At 37.9% G+C, this 16,310-nt stretch overlaps 1 protein-coding gene and 1 long non-coding RNA gene across 3 annotated transcripts in view; one reads left to right on the top strand and one right to left on the bottom strand.

The window, feature by feature from the left end:
• The window catches only part of LOC121068948, a 32,976-nt gene extending 28,514 nt beyond the window's left edge, over positions 1–4,462 (top strand). Inside the window, exon 3 of the long non-coding RNA XR_005819156.1 lies at positions 3,854–4,462. This is a non-coding gene — a long non-coding RNA (uncharacterized LOC121068948). The remainder of the gene's footprint in view (positions 1–3,853) is intronic.
• GUCY1A1 (guanylate cyclase 1 soluble subunit alpha 1) overlaps positions 1–13,482 on the bottom strand; it is a 34,533-nt gene extending 21,051 nt beyond the window's left edge. The window contains exon 1 of one of the 2 annotated variants that reach the window (XM_040554511.1): positions 13,391–13,482. The gene's annotated coding sequence lies outside the window, so the exon portion shown is untranslated. Of the gene's footprint in view, positions 1–2,151; positions 2,237–13,390 lie in introns of those variants that run through there. The other variant, XM_040554510.1, reaches the window with a different exon arrangement.
• Between the last annotated feature and the right edge of the window lie 2,828 nt (positions 13,483–16,310).

The raw sequence follows: 16,310 nt of genomic DNA on the forward strand, positions 1-16,310 counted from the left end.
CTAAGTGGCTTGGAGTGGAGATACTATACTACCCATGGAAACCACCACCGCCTTACTCTGCGGGAACTCCTAACTTCGCTCATGTTAGTCACACCTTAGTTCTGAGGCACAGCTAGAGATAATTCACAAACAGTACAACCTGTTATGTGTATCCACAACAGATTATTTAATTTTTTTGAGTACTCCCAATATTGGACTGACATAATTGATGACACCAGAAGTATGCAAAGAGGGAAGCAAATGAAACAGAAGTGCTGCAGTGAGGACAAGCAATACGAAAAATTATCTGAATTTCCAAAAATTGTTCTCACACTTCTAAAGGAGTATATTTTAAATATGGCATTTCCCTTTAATCTTCACTTGCAGTCCATGAAAGTACAAAATTTTAATGAGTGTCATAAGAAAGCAAATAAATAAATTTGTGTCTTCAGAACTCTGTCACTTCAAGAATTAAAGCTTGTCCTGCAGACATACAGTGTTCATGGCAATTAGGAGGAGTTAAATTAAATGCAAAGATCAAAGTCTTGCCCATAGTCAGTGGAACGTAAATTAGAATTTACAAAAGGTGAAGCACTGTGGCTCTAGAACATGAAGTAGTTGGCAATTGTTGTGGCTACAAATTCTTTTGAAACACATACTTAGAGATGAATCTCTCAAACTTCCCAATACATATAGATTTACTCATTTTAGTAGACCTGTAACTTTGAGTGTCTCCAAACTCTGTTTTTTGTTTAGCTCATAGATTGGAAAGACTTTTTAGGAGCAAAGAAAATAAATAAAAAGAAACAATTGTAATCTTCTGCAATAAAAATGAAATCTAATAAGTTTGAGTGTTTTTCACTGAAATCTTTAGCTAGTATTCATGATTTATCCAGGACTGCTACATCTTCCATAATAAATGAAACAAACTTATTAGAAGTGCCAAATTTCTAATGCATGAAGTTACTTCTCCTTTGAGAACCATGGTCTGTATTAACTGTAAAGCATCTCCAGAGATGACAAAATAATTCTGCTGCTTCTTCAGAGACACTTATCTTGCCAAGACTTTACATGATTGTATTCATCCAATTGAAGTTGAAGATGCATAACTGTTTACACAACTGGCACATATAACACCATTATTGTTACTCTTTTCCCAAAGATACTGGAATTTTCATAGAGGAATATAAAACACTGACTATTGTGTCTTATGACAGTGCAAACATTCCCTATGTGTTCATGGTTTTAAATTAAATTTTAGAGATTTTGGAGTATGTAAAATTTCTCTGTACTCTACAGATCTTGGAGAATTGTTTGAAAATTAGATCTGTGGAAAGCAAAGTGCTTCATCAGTAGATTTCAAGCACAGAGTTTTTAAACTTAATATTTGCCACCTGCAACTTGTGCTTACAACATCTACAAGATCATTTTCACACTGAAAATGACTGACAAATGCCTTTCATACTTATTCATAGTTAAGCACTCATGCCAACTCGCACACAAGTCAATAACAACTTCTGTATATAGTGGGAATAGGATTAGACCCTACCAGTTCTGCCACTATTGTCACAGAAATACTGATTTGCATGTAGATGTGTGGATGTGATAGTAAACGCAGAACTGATCTCATTTAAGATTCTGGAAAAGTTAAATACTATGCCTGGGAAGCTAACAGTGGAAACTTCTAATTAGTGAAGATGGTTTGTTCTGCAGCAGCAAAGTCATGGCCTTGTAATTTTTCAGATAGGAAACCAAAAAAATAAAATAATAAAATAAAAAATAAAAAAAATCTTCAATTGAAGAACTGTATTCAACCAGAATAGATAGCTGAAGACGTTTTTTCCACAGCCATCATGCAACTACTCACACTGCTTTAGCTAGAGCCTGAGGCAAAGAAAGCAGCTCTGAAGAAGAGGGAAAATCAGCCACTTCCCTAATTGTTCTCTTTCATGGTATCTGCAGGGCTGGACTAGAAGGCACCTTCCTTTTCAATTAAATGGTTACAGATGTTTTCTGCTACAAAATGCGATTAAAATATTTTAAATAGCTGATTTGGCCATGCACACTGCAGATGAGTACCTTCATTTTTTATTTCACTGATTGGTCTGTCACTTTTCAGACAATGTGCTATTTTTAGAAAAGATTTGAGTGCACAAAGGCAGTGAATCTTACCTTTGTAAAGCACAGTTCCAAAGGATATCAGCACATCTTGTGAGACTCAATCCTCTAGGAATACATTACAATACCAATTTCACTGTTGAGTTGCTTTCTTATTTGCTTAGTTGGTTTCTAATACTCCTTTGGAAAATGCAGCAGATACACATTTAAAGCAGTGAAAGATAGATATGTGAATATATAAATATGTGATAAACGTGAATTTATATTTTGTATAAAATGGCTTCTTTTTTTCATTAAAATAATAAAACAAAGTAAAAGTGAGATGTTTTGTGAAATATTGGGCTTCCAAACATGGTACGTTAATTTCCAAATGTTCAGTAGCCCTAAAGAACAGAGAAAAGATCTGTCCTTATATCCAAAATGCTGTCAAATGGGAGAAACCTCAGTCAGTGTTGCTCTCCCAGTTATAACAGATGCATTTAGAAACATTTAGCATGTCCCAAACCATGCAATATACCAATTCAAGCACATTAGCCATTGAAATTCAGCTTCTTGTAGCAATATCAAATTTGAGTATTTAATCCCACAAAAATACAGATAGTATCTATCTTCCAGCATTTCTGAAATAGCACAGAAAAATATGCTTGGCTTAAAATGTTTTTAAGTTCCACTGAAATTGACTGATTTCTGTGGCAAGAATCATATGAAGAACTCTTACCAAACAATATGTTTGTTATCCAAACAAAACAGCTTCTATGATGCATAACCTGAGCATTGTGCACAGTATGAACCATAGCATAAGTTTCCTAGAGTTATTCTATGAAGAGCACCTACAACAGACCATGGTTCCTGATCTCACAACCTGTTTAACTGCATTATCTGCAATATTAACTTCACTGTATACTTACTGAAGTCTGAAAGATCAAAGCTCTGCTCCATTTCTCAGATAGCATAGTCTTTTTCATTTATCATAACATTATTTTACAATATCTGCCATTCTTTATCATGTGAAGGAGAAAAAGGAGAGAAGGGAGATAAAAACAGGAAAAGGAACAAGGAGGAAAAAAAACGCAAGAAAGTAGAGAAGGGAAACTATAGAAGGACATGAGGATTAAAAATCTGTAAGAAAGAAAGAAAACATAGGCAACAGAACAGAACAATTTGCAAAGGCATAGACTGTTCTCTTACTGATATATTGCTTTTTCTGCACTACAAATTCACTGAAGTACACTGGGTACTTATGCAAATCATTTGTCTGTAGTCTTCAGTAAAGCCATTAGAAAATGTTGAAATGATAATATCAATGAACTTTTCAGCAATATTTTAGATTTTAGGGGATGTTGTTGTTACAGTTTGTGTTTCAACCAACTTTGTTGGTTGTATATTATTCTCAGATGCAGAATCATATACAGAAGGATACAAGTTTATCACCCTGATTTGGCTCCAAAGATTGAAGTTCTACTTTCAGTGTTTTGTCTCACTATCATCTAATGGGAGGCAGGGAGTGACGTACCTTGTTTTCCTGCACTGCTTAATGTGGTAACCTGGTGTTAAAAAGAAGGAAGAATTTTCTAGACTTGACATTTCATATGTTATTTTCTTTTATTTTGTTTTAAATGGCATTGATTTGTGAGTTAAAGGCAAGATACACATTTTAGCTGATTTAAGATCTCATAGTTTTACATTTTATTTTGTAAAGGTATTTAATTCACTTTTCTTTTGTATGTCTATAAGGAATCTTTCTTTTCTCCATCAGGCCTTCGGAAACACCATTTAGTGCTGCACACACATCTGAGATACCAAGACAGAAATACTACTTACCTGGCTTCCTTAAAGGCTGAGACCTCCAACCTAGTGAGGCAGCATAAGACTGCGCTACTGTTGGCAATTACCAATAATTGCAAGCCACACCTTCCTCCCACTGTGGCACCACAGAAGGTAGGAAACTGTAACATTGCCCAGTTCGCAGTTCAAAGTATGGTAATTTATGCTTTGGTGCTGGGAGTCTTTGGGTTTCAGTCCTCAGGCAAAATGAACAAGGAACAGAGTCTTGCTTTAGAGGCTAATGTTCCAAATGAGAGCATCAGGTAAAGAGAAGTAGTACCACATAGGAATTTGGAAATGACAACTGACCAACAGATACAACGTGCCAGTCATTCTTGAAGGCCTTAATCTGAACCCTGAAGTAGCAGGCAAGGACTATAGAGGATCTGGGCTGCATTGCCTTTACTGAGGTAACAGGGTCATCTCAGATTTATTTAATTATGAACCAATACTAATATCAAATGTAATTGTTAAACACCTTTGTCTCAGCACTTCAGCTTCTGCAATGATAGATAAACTACATAGATATTGTAAGAAATACTTGAAGTCCCACATCAAAAGTCTTTCGAGTACTATTTCTCACTAAAATGTTAAAGAACACCCACTCAGTATTTACTGTTTTCTAAACCTTTAAAACAGGCATGCCACCCCCAAACACCTGTTTTTTCATTATATTAAGGAACCACATTAATTTCAAAAATCATACCACAGGGGAGATTGGAATAATAAACACATCTCTATTTAAAGATCTGCTTAAGTGGTTCAGCAAGCTGTCACCGACTCTCCTACGTTTTTATACAAGGTCAGGTGTGAGCTGAAGTTCGAGGCAAAAACAATTTTAAAATAAACTTTTATGAGGGTTATGCAGGGGCCAGATAATAGGATGTCTCCAACTTGCAATGTTGCATACTGGTACTCTGAATAGTAGCTCTAAGACAGCAGAGAAAACAATTCAGTTGTTTCAGATGTGTAAGGACAGGGAGAGGGGACAGTGAACTGTGGGATAAAAATGTAAAAATAAACCAAAAATCAAATTCTAGCCCTAGCAAGTCCATATGTACTCAGATTAGTACTTCAAATAGATTTTGAATTATTATTATATTGAAAATAAATGCTCCTGTGACTGGAAGGTTAAATTTATTGTTAACTGAGTTCTTGATAACCGAAATCCCATAACAAGTAATAATTTCCACCTAGGTGTTTGTGTATATGTACAGAAAGATGATGCTACACAGGTAGTTCCCTATTTTTCTAGGGATATGACATTTCACAATGAAAAGAGAGACCATGTGTATAGTTGGGGCAAAGGGAGGGAATGATAGTCATGCGTTTCTAGAGGACATAACCAGAGACCTAAGGTTAAGGATGAAGAGAGGTAGTACACCTTTTGTGAGGAATTCATGAAGAATTTCCTGCCAAGATTAACTATCTTGGTATTTTGGAGCACCTGGAAATACCATGAATCTTGCAGAGTTTGTGCTCTCAGCAGGTAAAAAATGGGCAGGAAAGAAAGTTTTCTCCACTGTATATATATAGTCTTCCTTTCCATGAAGTCAGAAACTTTTGATATTTCTCTTTACAACTTAAGTGATGCTGAAAATTCAAAATATATGTTTTAAATATTTGTGCCAGGTAGTTTCCAATGAGACAAAAGCACTAACTTTCCAAGTATCCAGTAGCAATAAAGGAATGAAGTTCTTGCAACATATTTATGTTGTAAACCTTTGCTCTGAGCTTTCAACTCTGTTTATAACTAGCATCTAAATACTGTACTGCCCATTGTATTTCAAACTGACAAAAGAAGCACATTGCTAAGTAACGTAGCTTCTTTGCTAAAAGCTAGGTTACCAAATCTAAGTTAGAAATAAATATCTGAATTAATTTATTAATATTTGACTAAAGATTATGAGTGTTTTCCATGGTTGTAGAGTGACAGTAGGGAGACAAACCAGCGAGCATAGAAGTTCCTGCATATTTATTCCATTGTTAGATAGACCGGCCATTTACAATACAGTACATTGCAGCAACTGCAATAAAATCTAACTGTATTTTTTTTAAATATATCAAGTCCTTTTGGTGCTTTTCTGGCACTACTGTTCTCATTTCAGTTTCTCATTTTTTCCCTATTCCAATTTTTGCTAACGAAAATGTTCCCACAGCATGGGCAAAGATGGATGTTCTTTTCTAGCTTTTGCTACATGTAGATCGTAATCCTATATTCCTTCAGTACTCCTCCCTTTTCACCCATTCAAATCCTACTTGAAAGATATTTCTACTTTTTAATTCCTCTTTATCGTTTAAATATATTTTTGCTTAAAACTTATTATCGTGTAGAACTGGAAATTATTTTCTAAGAGAAACTGGAAGATATTATTAAATCATATTTCATATACTATATTAATCAACAGATAAAACAGTTTTTACTCTTGCTTCCTAGTGCCAGACTCTACTCTTCTATGAGAATAATATTTTTTCTGTCATGATGCCCACCATTATCTCAAGCGTGGTATACTTGCACATTTTAAACTCTAAGCTGTGACTCCATTGGTTCTAGAATTTACCACTGATACGGCCAACGACTTTTTCCGCATATACTTGACTATCATGCTGCATCTCTCGCAGATCTGGAGCACATGACATGCAGAGTAAGTGCAGAGCTGATCTAAGCTGATCCTAATTTTCAGATCAACTGTAGATTTTCAGTGTCAAACTACATACATAGTCTCTGCCTCATGAGCCTATTAAAACGTTTTGAAAGCCATGCCTAACCCATGACTGAAAGATGCATCTACTCTATAGTATTTCATTTCCACCACACAACCAAACATTGTGTTGTCTGGGAAAGGGAATACCATTCAGTTAGTGAGACTGATGCTTTGTCAACATATGAAAATTCTTATGGAGCCTTTGCTTACACTGAATTACTGTTATTTAACCTTCCGTCTGATGAGTTTATCTTTGGACAGGTTTCTCAACTGAGAAATTATGCCAATGTCATCTTGCGTCCTGCTGGAGTTGCTGTTTCTTCTCTATCACTGTTGCTAGGTGTATTATTTGTTTATTTTAACTTCCCAGAAGGCCCAAATTAAGATCAGGACCATATACAGATATATAGTAAAAGATGTTATTTGACCTGAAGGGCTTGCCCTCTGAATAGCTAAGACAGAAAAATGGGATGTGAAAGGAAGTGTTACTATACCTCTTTTAGGAGTGGGGAAATGAGGCATGCTGCAGATCACAAAAGAAAGACTGCAGCTGAACTAAGAAGTAAATCCAGATCTCTTGAACAGAGTTGCACAAGTTTTTTGGGATAGAAGATCATTAGATCTGAATGATTTGCAAAAATCATTGGTAAGATTTGACCTTCTATTTGCATACAGATTTTAGAATAAATATGGGAAAGAAACACTTGCACATTCCTACAAGTGAAATTCAAATAGTTTTTGCAGATAGATTCATAAAAGTATGCAGGTGCTATATATAACAGCAGAACAAGGAACATATCCTCATCGTATAACTTTGTGCCTAACACACACCAGGGTTAACTTCATTTTCTCATTTCGGAAGGCCTTGCAATTGCTTATAAGAAAGGCATTTCCTCTTGGCTGGTTTTATTAATATCATGCAACACATTTGGGAAGCTTTAACTTCAACTGCATCAAAATAAGCATTTAATTCAATCTACAATTAATTGTAATTATTCCTGTCTTGATTTCCTGGACATTTTGAGGAGAAAAATTGGTACCATATTCACCAAAAGCCTTGTTAAGTTTCTTAAGCCCCAAGACTATCCTTCCCTTCATACCATTCTTCCCATGTGAATGTCTAAAATCCTACCTTTAAACATGCTTTGTGGATTAATGGTTATTTGCACCACAATCTGAACAGGTTTTCAGTTCCCTGAATATTTTTTCCTCAACAAGAGGCCAATGGTTTCGTACTCTCAGCTTACTAGTGCAAATGGGTAACTATGAAGACAATTTAGGCAAAAATAAAAAAGGGGGGGGAATTAAAAGTTAGATTGATGCATGCTTTCTCCAAAGACATGGAAATTTTGCCATTTTTAGCAGTGCTATTTAAAACAGCAACTGTAATAAGTATTTTAGGCTCCAGAGTGCCTGCAGTCAAGACTACGGAGCCACACAGCCATTAGTATAAGCAGACACCCCTCCCTATCAACAAGAAAGCAACTGGGTGTATTGTCTTCTGTCTTCAAATCATACAAATAATTACAAGGAAATGCAAAAACCCAATTTTTCCAAGCAACAAACTGGAAATCTTGCTGAGGTGTTCTGCAATTGCCTTTTACTAATGCTCTTTCCTGTGTGAAGGGTTTCTGCATTTGCCGAAGAGGGAAATCAGCTCTCCCTGAACAGCTTTTGTCAGTTTCCATCTGTATCAAGTGCCAAGTGAAATGCAAGGTTAAAATGAAATTAAACACGTTTACTTTGGTGAGCATTAGAAAGGCAGTTGCCACTGTACAACATATTCCCATTTAATATACCATAGAAAAAAACGTTCTTGGGATCTCAAAAACTACCATGCTGTTGTTGATTAAAAGTGGAAAGTTTAGCAGCAACCCCTGTATGTGTCACTGCAGAAACCATGTTTTATCGCATCCTCTGGAATCTGAGACATTCTAGAATTATGCTGCACTAAGACTACCAGGAGGATTCCCACAAAATACAGTTTCTGAAAAGAATGTTTTATTTTCACTCCAAATACCTTAGAACGGGGCTAAGGAAGAGATTTACTTCATTAATGTACATTTGTTTCAATTTCCATTTGTGGAAAAAATTAAATGATTTGAGCACATTGCCTTATAGCAAGAAAATTTTACTCACACTGAAACAGTTGGATGACTTGCATGGGATATTCCCTGTAACTGTAATACAAATAGCTGTCTAAGGGCTAGATTCCACAATGCTTGATAAAATCTTTGGAACTGTCTCCAGCCTCTTCCATGATGATGCACACACCCTGCTTTCTAGATTACAACCCACACAATTAAAGCTCTCTTCCTGAGCCACTGCATGGCTGACCTATTTTCTATATGGACTTAGCTGAAACAATCAATGGGCATAGCCATGCGTAAAGTGCAAGTCATAGGCAAACAGTCCCTAAAGAGAGTTTCAGAGAGCTCTGTGCACCATAGGCCCATGCTGGGGTGCAATTCTTCAGGCATTTTTCGCCTTGTCTTATGGCAGAGGAAGAAGTCTCTTTGGCACTCAAGCAGGGACAGTATTTGTAGCATTTGCTACACGTTCAGGCAGAAACACACAAGCGCAAGATACAGTCATAGGGGGTCTCATGAAAGAAGTGCCCTCTCAGAAATAATAGATAGGGTCACTACTTGCTTATTATCTAGGCTCAGTGTGTTGCCTGGGGGAAATTACCCTACTGGTGCTGGCTTGCATCAGGCGCTGGCTTGTTTGAATACTACTAGCAGGGCACCATTCTCTTGAAAGAGCTACTTCTAGAATGAATATGCAAGAAGAAAAAAATCAATTCACAGCTTAGCTGTAAGTAACACAACTGAACTAATTTAGTTAGAGCAGTGAAATTAAGAATCATGAAATCAAAAATAATGGTAATACTGCCAGGTTCAAGAAGCAGGGAAGGTGCCTAACAGACTCTGAACTATGGAAGGGGACATTTCAATAAAATAAGAATGTTAGTTAGACTACTCTGCAGTTAGATGTGAAAGCTGTAATCTTAGCAGAGGCATTAATTCCACCTAACAAAACTATCATATCATAAGAAATATAAATGAAAAATAAATGCAAGTGAATGTCACAAAACACTGTTCTCTGGTAGGGTGAGATTATTCTAAAGGTCAAAGGTCTGTCTGTGGAAGCCCTAAACCTCAAATTTACTTGGGGTATGCCACAATGAACAGGACTTGATGAAATCTCTCTGTAGTGAAGTAAAATTAATCCCTACAGAATATCTGTGCTCTGATTTAACGTCATGAAGCAGCATAACAACTGACAGCAGTGGAACTTGCCCTCCTCAACAAACTAAACTAAAATAGTAGACATCAGATTGATCTAAACTCCACATCTACAAAAATAAAGGATACAGTATGAGACATAGGGCATAAATGAGGAGTTAAAATAACTAGGAAACACTAGCACTGATCTAAGAGTGGCATCACCTGAGTAAGACAACCTAAAAACTGGAAGAACATGTTACCAAATGAGTAGCAATCTATACTTGTGGTACAAGTAAAAGGCTTCATTAGGGATATTAACATGGTCTTTTCATTTCGTTTATAGTAATCAATAAGCAAAACCCTAATAATAATAAAAAACCCTGTTGTCCTTAGCAAATTTTCCTGTCTTTATTACAAAAAAAAAATCAGTGGTTTAACCCCTAACTGGAAGCCCTAGCCTTAGCTCATTGATGCATGCACGTAAGTACTATCGGAATTTTAAATTCGAATATATATTAGTACCCTGTCCTGAACAGTGTTGCTTTCTTGAACAAAGGCTTATACTTGAATACTGATTTTAAAATATCGTCCCTATCCAATGATAGACTTGATTCTCTACCACTGGTACCGCTGGTCATGGAAGACCATGACCTCTAAATAAATGCAATGAATTGCAATAAGCACATAAACAATAAAGATCTTAAAAAATGAAATAGTACAGAATGCACAAGGAACTCCAGCAAAGAAACTCTAATGAAAGTTCTGAATAGCTTAATTTCCATTTGCTAATACAACAGGCAAGGTCAAATATAACAATCTCTAGATATCATTAAATAAATAAATCCTTAAAACATATCCTGTCATTTCCAATAGCTATTTTAAAACACTTTTTAAAAACCTACATAGAAGTTTTCTTCAATAAATAAGCTTTTATAAAAAATGCAAACCTGATGCTTGTCTACAGAGTAGAAAGAAAATATGACTAAATACCCTCCAATACATATTTCTTTTCTGAAAACTTAGAATTTTGTATCTGTTTCTGTGGATTACAGAGGAGCTTGATATTGTTTTTAAAAAAAAAGATATAATTTACAACATCTCTTGGTGTAACAACTCATTTCAGTTGAAAGGAAAATAGCTGTATTTGGTACAAAAATCTACCTTGAGTGCTTGGATTGCTTGCTTTGCTTCTCATCATTATTTTAAAGTTTCAAACATAGCATTCATCTTCATAACGGCTGTGATATTTTACCTTTTATTACATGGCATAGCCAGGTTTTGACTGTTACTGATATTTTGAGTATTATATTTTATTATAAACTCTTATTTATGTTTTGATTTCACTATGGGATCTGTTTTGAAACAGACTGTCATATAATGGTTAAAGACATTTTTAAATAAACATCAATCAGAATAAGATAAATATACAACATTTTAGTACTTATTTCTATGGACACAATACAAATACTAACCTTGACTTCTCATTTTTAAAGTTTTTTTTCATCAAAACCTCAACTGAATAATCTATGTGAATAGTCAGACAGCAACTGAACCAGTGGGAGAAAGGATGGTGAGCCATTTTATTGATTACATCAAAAAAAAAAAGATAAAAAAACTGTAGAACTACAGTCCTTTGTTTCTCCTGCAATGTTTGCCTCATGATCTTGCACTGTCATGACTCATAGTAGCTGTAGGCTACATAATTCCACAAAACAAACAAAAACAAGAGATCTCAAGACATGATTTCCTTTCTCCTTCCTTACTTTTCCTGGATGCTTTGGGTCAGCATGATATCAGCAATTGCTTTTCTCTTCTGAGAATGTGGAGTGTAAAGTCACTGTTACAGTATTCCTCATGCTTCCTTAAAATCATCTAGTTCATTTAAGGATCTTGCTGTTGGCAAACTAAAGAGAAAAGTCATAAGAGCTATGAATGTACGGCCATACGTAGTGCTCCAGAGCAATGCAATCCAAGCAAGAAACTTCCCTACAATGAAGAGAACATCCCATGCATGCATTTCTAACACATTTGCACATATTCTCTGGTTGCTTCTATCACCTGTTCTCTGATTAATTACATAAAATAGTCTGTTACTGGAATCTCTTTCTAGCATGGACTGTCATCACCTTTTGTTCTTAACGCTAGAAAAGCAGTAGACCTACTTATGTGATTTAAAGTGCATGTTTCCTTGCTCCTACTTTCTGTAATTTGGAAACAAATCATCTTAGCATAACTACAAGAAAAGGGAGTGGCTCTACTGGGATTTTTGCTTTAGGAAAAGCTATACAATTAGGCCATTTCCAAACAAGTAAATCACTTTATTCTACTAACAAAGATAGTTGAACATTTGCACTTGTTTTGTTACAATTCACATTTATGAGAAACTGCTCCATTACATTTTTTCTGTTACTAGAGTCTGACTAGAGACTTCACCATTAAAAAATATAAGTGAATAAAAATTTATTTTCCCCTACTAGTATGTCAACTATCAAAAGTCTTACTGTTTCTTTTTAGACCATCTCATATGCAGCATATTGTAAACTGCAGCCCAGTGAAACTGGATGGGCTCAATACAGCATTACAAACCACTTCATTGCACTGCAGTACTCATTTTACCAATGCTACATCTTTGCTTAGGACTTTTTCCTTTTCCTCTTAATTCATCCTTCACGCATAAATAAGCCATCTCACTACATACACAGAGTAAGCGACCAGCTCTAAAAATACAGCCATTTTAGGAGTAGCATTGGATCAAGCTTGATAGAGTACATAAGATGTATAAAAGTGCTCCTTTACATTAGAAACAAAAACTTTTCAAGTGTCTCAAATGTTTATACACAGGGATGATTTTATAAAGGAACTCCACTAGGCCTAGGCTAATAACATTCCCTGGATTTGAGCCACAGAAACAGCTAGCTCTAGCCATGCAGACAAGGAATTACGAGCCTACAGTTTTGAGAAGGAAAGGAAAAAGAAAAAAAGAAAGAAAAAAATCTGAAAAAAAGAGTTAAGCTTTGAAAATCGACTGCAAAAATGAATTGCCAATCATAAGGAATGCAATGCCAGAAAATGAAATAAATGCAAAAGTGAAGTTATTGTTAGAGCATTAAGCATGCGATTAAGTATGAGGCTTGTGGCTAATTCATGAAGTGCAGTGACATGAATTACTCTGAGAACGAGATAAGAAGCCTTGCCTAATTGTAAGGCAGCGAAAGTAGCCTGAATGGTTTCAATTAGCTCGACGGGCACTATCAGCTGGCAAATTCTTGGAAAGCCTCACCCCGCACAAAGGCCGCCCGAGTGCCCCTGGCGGCTCCAGCCCTCGGCAAGCCCCCCGCCCCGCACCGCCACCCGAGCCGCCAGCACCGCACCGCCGCGGGGCCGGGGGTGCTGAACGGGTGCTGAGCGGGGGCACCCCGCGCCCCCTGGCTCCCGGCGCTCAGCCCCCGCTGCCCCAGCTCCCAGCTCCCCGCTGCTCGCCCCGTCCCAGCGCTGTCCAGGGTCCCCGCAGGCACTCACCGCTCCCTCACTCACCATGCCGCGGGGCCGCTGCCGCTCCCCGGCGCCGCCAAGGTGTATTTGGGGAGCGGGCGCGGCGCGGCGGCGGGGCCGCCCGGGCGGGCGGGCGGAGGCCGGGCGGGAGGGGCCTCCCCGCAGACCCAATCAGGGCCCGCACGGGCGGCCCCGAGCCCCGGGCCCCGAGCCGCGGCGGGGGACCGGGGAGGGGGTGCGCGGCCCCCGCCGCCCCGAGCCGCCCGGCTGCAGGAGCACGGCTTGCTCCGGGCAGCGGCTCCCGGCTGCCGGTCCCGCGTGGGCAGCGACCAGGCTGTTGGTGCCTTTCCCAGACCAGAATCTTTCTGAACGCTTCCCAGCGTGGCACTTGGGTGCTACCGTATTTGTTCCCTTTGCACTTTTGCCACCACAGCCTTTATTTACTTGGTGCTGGGGATACCCTACATCTTTATGCGTTCCATGATACGTACGTTTTTACTGTAGCTATCTGACTACTGCAGTCAGTAGCTCAGCAATGACGGAAGGGAAACAATACCTTTCCAAACAAAAATAAGCACAGGAAAGAAGAAGAATTCAAACGATTTCACAACATTGGAGTGCCAAGTTAATCTCGAGATACACTTCAAATTCAGAAAATACTTTTTATAGAGCTACCGAAATCATTAAGACCGTTTTTGAACAATCTTAACTCTTGAATATCAGCAACGAAACAGAATGACATCTCTACAATTTTTAAATCTTCATAAATGGAGTATTTTCTCTGTGAAAACACCGGATTGCTTTTGGAAGCCCTAGGTCAGAAATAGTTATTTTGCTGGACTTGGGCAATTAACACTGACAGACCTCACGGTAGGATTAGTTGCCCTACGAAGTCACATGGAAGCAAACAGAAGATTTCACCAAGAAATACAGCTGTTGTGTGCTCAAGGATGAGTTTGTGGGAGCACCGTACACCGTATAGTGTTTGCATACATGATATGAAAAGAAAGGGTATAATGTCTTGTAACTTAATAAGCTAGTACTGAAGGCAGAGTTGAAACCAACCAAAAGAAAACCAGCATATCTCTGAGTGGTTTTGAACAGATCAATTTTACACGAGAGAGATATCAAATCTCAGAGTGTGAGTGATTTGTGATTTGTTGCCTTCTTGACTATCAGAACTGAAAAATGGTTTCATAAATGTCTGCTTCACACCATTCCTCCCTCCCTGCTGTGTTGACAGAAGACAAACCTGACAGCTAGAGTAAAGCAACTGATGAATTCCTCCAACCACCAGTCACTCAGCTGAAAATAATCTGCCAAAGCCCATTTTGTTGCCATTTCTGCAGTTATTGATGGGCAATGTGAAGCTTAATTGAGTGCTAAATAGACTGGGACATACTGTACCTGATAAAATTACTGAATTAATAAATAGTGCATTGATAGAGTCTCTTGCCTCCAGAAACAAAGACTAGTCTCACGGCAAGGTGTGGTCTTGCCAATGTTTGCCCTCATCTACAAACTACCCTCACTCTTCCTGTTCAGTCTCATTTTTCTGACCTCGGGGAACCAGCTTTTTCTGTAAGCACCTGATATGATTGATTCTGTTGTCAGGATTCTTTACCAAAAAAGAGCAAGAGCTTCTGTTGCACAGAGAATGCATGTTCCAGCATGTGCAACACAAATTTAGAGCTGATGATCACTACAGTGTGAACCTGTTGTGCCCAGAGTAACAGACTAATGCTAGGGGACAAGGGTGGATTTGGACATTGGTTCCAAATAACTGGATCATCAGCACTCAGAGGTCTCCCAGAGCTCTCGAAATGATGCTGCTCATCCCTGTCACATCATTCGCTATATGTGCACTAGTAATGATTTGCAAACTTGCACTAAAAGACAAAGAGAAGGCTTATGAGTAAGACCTTTGCAGTGAGGATTTGGAAGAAGAAAATGATATTTCAAATTACATTGATTGAAATATTCATATACGGCAGTATTCTTTTTTCTTTAACCATTGAAATGTTAGTTCTTCAAGCAAAATTAGATTAGATAAATTTATTTCATAAGATCTCAAAAAAAAAAGTTTCCATCAAAAAACGTTTATGTTATACTTTAAAATGGCTGCATTTTCTTCAGTTTCTTTAAATTAAAGGTCTGTTTTCAACCAATAAAATGTCAGATTTGCTGTAATGATGCTAAGACGTATGTAAAATCAAATATAAGGGAATCATAATTCAGAGCATAATTAGCACTCCTAAACTGCCATTTACTGGCATCTGCTGTATTTAAATCAAGTTCTCAAAATCATATGTCTTCGAAGAAGTGCCTCTCAAATTTATCATCTCCCCCATGGCAACTGCAATTTCTGACACCGATTGAGTGAAAATACAGAAAGCTGCAGCCCAGAGCTGGGTGCTGAGCAACTGATGGCTCAGCCTTGATGGCTTCAGGCAGCAGCCCTGTGGGACCGGGGATACTGGCAGATCACAGAACTGCAGAAAGACTCGGGTCGGAAGGCACTTCTGGAGTGGATCCAGTGCTCCAGATGTGTTTCACCAGTGCTGAGTAGAGAGGAAGCATCACCTCCCCCCAGCTGATGGCAGTGCTCTTCCTAATGCAGCCCATACAAAGTTTATTGCAGCCCAAATTATATTTCAGATGTCCATTTCAGTCAGTGGTCCATTATTTATCCAAAAATTTTATTAATGTGGATACACTACTAAGAACACTTTGGTTTTCAGTTTTTGAATCCAAATTGGTTGATCAGGTTCTTCATGGGCTCCCTGGCTCAGTTCACCTCTACTTTGTAAATTACTGAACTCGAGAGTGATATGGCTATACTCTGTGTCTTTTTTCAAGGCATGGGCAAACTTAATTGTTCCTAAACTATAGCGTTTACCTTTGTAACTTTTTTTTTTCCCCCCAAAGTGTTTCTAGTTTGCAACTGCAATTTATGCTCCAC

This window comes from Cygnus olor, chromosome 4 (genome assembly GCF_009769625.2).
Source record: "Cygnus olor isolate bCygOlo1 chromosome 4, bCygOlo1.pri.v2, whole genome shotgun sequence".
In the NCBI taxonomy this organism is placed as follows: domain Eukaryota; kingdom Metazoa; phylum Chordata; class Aves; order Anseriformes; family Anatidae; genus Cygnus; species Cygnus olor.